The 6094-nt window shown below is 45.8% G+C and overlaps 1 non-coding gene across 1 annotated transcript; it reads left to right on the forward strand.

The window, feature by feature from the left end:
• The first annotated feature begins 1058 nt into the window (after nt 1-1058).
• On the forward strand, nt 1059-1133 carry Trnat-cgu. Its single transcript has one exon. It is a non-coding gene; the product is annotated as a tRNA-Thr (tRNA).
• Nucleotides 1134-6094: the final 4961 nt, after the last annotated feature.

Consider the following 6094-nt stretch of genomic DNA (forward strand, 5'->3'; position numbering starts at 1 on the left):
ATTTATTCAGTTTTCAAATTTATACTGACTTTTTGATCACCCGGTATATGCCCAGAGCAGGAAAACGCAACAGAAAAACTTTCACACAAAGGGAACAAACCTCTTTGTCTACCTAAAACAACAAGGGCTAGACTGTAAGACTACTGCTGACTCTCTGCAGCAGTCTAAACCACAGTACAGCAAAATGAAACACATCCACATTCATTCACTCACGCATGCCAGTGAGTTTTGGAATAGGAGAACAAGGGATAAACATTTTATGGAATCTTAGTCGTGAGATGGGTTACATATAAAAACATGGAAGACTTATAATGGCGTTAGAGACGGATTTGCAAGTCTCAAAAGTACCAACATAACAGCCATATGATGCTTGCAAATCGTAGAAAGAAACAGGTTACGGCTAGATTGAATGAAAGTTCAGTCTTCTCAGGTACGAGATTTAGCAACGAAAGCACCTGAAGTGTTCTGTAGGATGCAAAGTTCAATGGAAAGCAAATAAAGTGATAATGAAAGGGGACTATAGGACCCTTTCAACTTGACGACAAGATTATAATACACTGTGATGTCACATTAATGTGACCACCCGCCGAAAACCTGAGTAACCACCTTTTGCAGCACGGATCACTGCGAGATGTGCAGGAAGAGAATCATGGAAATGATAATTAAATCAACACCCCAATCTGTCGACAGGCGTTGATATACATCAACAGGGACAGCTGAAAATGTCCGACCGGAACTCGAACCCGGGATCTCCTGCTTACATGGCAGACGCTCTGTCCATATGAGCCACCGAGGGCAAAGAGGATAGTGCGACATGTCCGAAAAAACAGATACCATCTTCATATAGTTAAGGCTAACCGGCCATTGACCTTTTTCTTCTGTGCTGGATGCACACGCATTGCCTGAACCCTTACCGGACTGGATAAGATTGTCTGCCGCGAGTAATGAGTATAATGGGCAGGGTCACTACGAATGTAGTGTGTGGACATTAAGTTATGAATATGGGTCTCACGGGGAGCGTGCAAGGGATAAATCCCTGTAGTCGCACTCTCCTCTGTGCCCTCGGTAGCTCAGATGGATAGAGCGTCTGCCACGTAAGCAGGAGATCCCGGGTTCGAGTCCCGGTCGGGGCACACATTTTCAACTGTCCCCGTTGATGTATATCAACGCCTGTCGACAGCCTAGGGTCTTGATTTAATTATCATTTCATTCTAAGAGAGCTGCGTGGGCACCGATGGTATCTGTTCTTTCGGACATGTCCGAAAGTTGCATGGTCGCCGATGGTACCTGTTCTTTCAGAATCAGTGAGGTTCTTGAAAGTACGACCAGGGATGTCCGACTCCAGTGCCGTGGACAGCTGCGCTAGGTTACACGGTTGAGGATCCGCGGCGCGAACAGCCCGTCGCTGTTGTCCCACAGATTCTGAATTGGACTAAATCGAGAGAGTTGGTAGCCAGGGGTGTACGGCAAACATCCTGGTGCTCCTCGAAACACGCACGTACACTCCGAGCCGTGTTACACGTTGTATTGTCCTGGACGAGGTAAAACAAATTGCATGTAGGGGTGAGCGTGGTCCCCAAGAATATATATACATCTGTGTGTGTGTGTGTGTGTGTGTGTGTGTGTGTGTGTGTGTTGGCCCATTGCGCTTTTCAGAATGACAAGATCACCCCGGAAATACTCTCCGGCCTGGTGCCTTCCGACGATTGTGCTGTTGGTTGTCAGACATTTCAAGTCGCAAGCGCCCCGATGGCCATCTCTCTGATGGAGCATTGAACGTGATTCATCTGAAAAAACCACCTGTCGCCAGTCATTGAACGTTCATTTATGGTAGTGGCGTGCAAATTCTAGCCTTTGTCACCAATGGACAGCAGTCAGCATGGATACATGAAGCAGGCGCCTGTTGCGGATGCCCATTTGCAGCAACGTCAGCTGAACGCTCGTTCGAGTGACACTGTAGGTAGTCCCTTGGTTGACCTGGGTGATAACTTGCTCAAAAGTTGTACACCTATTCGCCCGTGGACATCTCCACCTTTCTCGTTCACCCCTGTCACCCGTGGTGCATCATACTTATCTCAGAGCCGGCTTTGCATAGCGCCATTTTTCCATGCACTGTATATTTTAACCACTGCGGCATGCGAGCGGTTTACAAACTCAGCCACTTCGGAAATGCTTCCACCTTTCGCCCGAAAGCCGATTATGATGTCCATTTCGACTTACGACAACGACAGCAGTATTTTTCGCGTCTCCCAAACACTCTTTGTACAGCCTGCTAGCGCTGCCCCTTGCCGTTTGTGAGTGTTACTTCACGTTGGCTCGTAACATAGGGTGACTGGGCCGTATGCACAGAGAACTGAAGCAATCATTCTCCCCACGTTCCATACATGAATGGAACGGGAAGGAACCGCAACCCATATGACAAAGGGCAGTACGCTCTTCCATACAATTCGCATTGCTTTGCAGTGTACGAATGCAGATTCCGTTCCGAAAACGTAAGCGTGTATATCTGTTTTATTTATTTTTATAAAATATCTTCATCACTCAATATCATCATTGCCGACCTTTGTGGCGCACCAGAATTATAAGGTAATTCGTAGCATCATGTCGTCCAGTGGAGAGGTAAATGTAAATGCCGTGTGGCTAGGGCCTCCCGTCGGGTAGACCGTTCGCCTGGCGCAAGTCCTGCAAGTTGACGCCACGTCGGCGACTTGCGTTTCCATGGGAAGGAAATGATGATGATGATAAGGACAACACAACACACAGTACCTGAGCGGAGAAAATCTCCGACCCAGCTGGGAATCGAACTCGGGCCGTTAGTCATGACATTCCGTCGCACTGACCACTCAGCTACCAGGGGCGGACATCTAGTGGATGATCATAAACACACGTTTTACATGATCAGTTTTTGAAAATCATAATTTGCTGGATCAAAGAAAGTGAAAATAATTTGTTTTGAGTTCCCTCTATTCGTACTGACACGTTTTTGGCTCCTCATCTGCCCTATTTCAGCGTCCTTGTTATAAGAATTTGCTGGTGCTAACATAATTGTACGCGTGTTAATTCCCGAGCATACAGAATACTTTGTTTCCACTTCATCATTCACTTCATTTTATACTCCTAAATGTTTTGTTATTGTACTCATAACTAACTTCATTTGTTCAGACTTCTTTACCCCCTTGGCTTGTAGAGTTTAAATTACATGGATAAAAGGTTGCTCCTCATTCTTCTAATGCACTCATTTCAATTTCTTCTGTGTATTGAATTTTATTTCCTAGGCTACATTTCTATCCTGAAATCCCCATTTCTAATGTTGTCATAATTTCTGCAACATTCTTGTAAGGAATCTCATTTATGAGACTTGAATGCGGGCCGTTTCTGCTTCGCTGGCATACACGTACTTTTTTGTTTCTTGAGTACATATTTTTCGCTCGAAAAGCATTAAGAATATTGAAAACTTTTTAAATCTGTAGTAGTAATACTCATAAATGAGTATGTGTCAGTATGTTTCTTCGCATTCATTACAATCCCTCTTTGCACCTCATTTAATTAGTTGCTTGAGGCTTTCCCGACAGACTAGTTGTAGAAATGGTGTTCGGATGAGACGTCGGATGTCTCTGCGAAATCCCCACAGTACGAGTATTTCAGCGGGGCAACTGAGCTACATCTTCAGGTGCGGCGAACACATTCCTAAGCTATGACTGAAGCCTCATATTTGTGCCAGTCTAAGTAGAAAACGCGCAGGCGTGAAGGCGCCAGACCGATATACTTAACCAAGATGAACCAGCTGTTGGAAGATTCTGCATCTCGTGTTCTAAATAAGGACACCACGACTAAAATACAATGATACCTTTAGAGCTTCTCAACAGCACAATATCCGATAATGTGTCCAAGAAACGTCGTACGCAGGTTCCCATTTCTGCCAGGCTACACAGATTGGCTACGACTCATGACAGCGTGGCACTTCGACCAATTGTGAGCGCCAACACACAATGTGGCAAAATATGTGGCAGTGCAACGGAGCCCATTGGTAGGAAAATGTGAGTACCCCATCCGCAATGCTTAAAACCCCGTTCGTCGGCTCAAGAACTTACGATTTGCACTATCAGATATTGTCGTGAGTTTTGATTTGCTCTCATTTTTCCTCGAGTGCCATTGCAGATATCACTGTTGCAAATTGGTGCGAAACTAGAAGGAGAACTTGTTGATATGGCTAAATACGTGCTCACCTCAATCTATTTCTCATTCAGTGATCAATACTTTGAACAGACTGACGATGTCGCAGTGGGTGGTCTCTTTTCGTCGATTGTGGGTAATCTTTTTATGGAAGATTTTGAAGAGAGAGCACTTTTGTTGGCCGGAATTAAAACCTACGTGAGTTTGACGATATGTAGATGTCATCTTTGCAATCTGGTCCCACGGCACTGCATCACTAAATGTACTTCTGCAGCATCTAAATTCTCTTCATTCAAACGTCAAGTGTACGACAGAGATTTAGATAAACGGCAAAATACCATTCGTGGACATGTTGGTGCGGAGAAAAGAGGGTGGCACCCTGGGTGACGCTGTGTTCCGTAAACCTACACAAACGAACTTATACTCACTGGCTGCAAGATATGACCGTCCTTAGGACGTTGGTTCTGAGTACGCCAGTCCGTTGTTCTATCCATTTCTAATTTGATTGTGTGTGTGTGTGTGTGTGTGTGTGTGTGTGTGTGTGTGTGTGTGTGTGTGTTTTGGCGTGAGCCGTCACGGTCAGTAATCACGAAATTGCCCGTCTTTTGGACTGCGGAAATGGTTTTACGTTAGTGACGGTGAGCACGATGAGTGCGAAGAAACTCTGGTTAAGTCGTTGAAAAGTGCAGTCATTTGTTGGCATGTAGCCCATATATCGCGAGTCTCTTCATACAGAAAACGACATTCTGTAGTGTCAAGTTGGTCGGGTTTCTCGGAGATGGCGGAGTTCTTAAATTTTATCCATGCAAGTCTCTCATTAGTTGGTTCCGTCTGATTAATTATTGTGTACTATGATTCTCTTGATAACCAGTGCGTTCATTTATATTTTTCCAGAATTTCTCACACATGTATGCGGAGCGTTCAATAAATATTGTAACACATTCCTTTCGCGGAAATTTCGGTTGTAAAAAATGCGAAATTTGTTGTGGGACATCTTGACATATTCCCGCTTCAGTCCCTATAGTTTCAAGAAGTTCCGATAGCTGGCGGCGCTATACTTAGCCTTGACAATGGCGCCTGCAAACGGGTGCGTTACGTTCAGAGAGCTGTCATTGAGATTCTTTTGGTGGAAAACCAGAGCATCGCAGATATTCACGGACGATTGCCGGGTGTCTACGGAGACCTGGCAGTGAACAAAAGAACTATGAGTCGTTGGACGAGGTGTCTGTCATCATTACAGCAAGGTCACGTAAAACTGTCCCATCCTCTGCGTGCTGGCTGGCCGCACACAGATGTGACTCCTGCGATGTCCGAACATGCGGGCACTCTCATTCGAGGTGATCGACGGATCACAATCAAACACCTCGCTGCACGACTGGATGATGAGGAAGTTAGCGATGTAGCAAGGTGCTGGCTTCGACGTCAACCAGTACAGTGGTGGAAATGACCGTACGGCAATGTGGGCCGGGAGTCCCCCATTCGGGGAAGTTCCGCCGCCGAAGTCAAGTATTTATTGCATTCGACGCCACGTTGGGCGACTTGTGCGTCAAAGATGGGGATGAAATGATGATAAGGACAACACAGCACCCAGTCCCTGGGCGGAGAAAATCTCCTGCCCCAGTCGAGGATCGAACCCGGGTTCCTTGGCGTGGCATTCCGACGCGGTGATCACTCAGCTAACGGGACCATGCGGGCGTTGACCTTCCCAATAAGGTGGAGTGGGGTCGTCTCACTGAACGGAGATTATGTCCAAAAATAAGGTTTTGTAGCCGTAAGAGTGGGGAGTAATATGGTGTATTGGAATCCTGACTAAAACCAACCTCCTTTCAGAAAAAAAATGTTTTGCATTACTTATTGATCGCCCCTCGTCGTTTGGAAGCTAACATTTCCTCTCTATTTTTTTGTACGGCACGATACGCTT

This window comes from Schistocerca americana, chromosome 8 (genome assembly GCF_021461395.2).
Source record: "Schistocerca americana isolate TAMUIC-IGC-003095 chromosome 8, iqSchAmer2.1, whole genome shotgun sequence".
Lineage (NCBI taxonomy): Eukaryota > Metazoa > Arthropoda > Insecta > Orthoptera > Acrididae > Schistocerca > Schistocerca americana.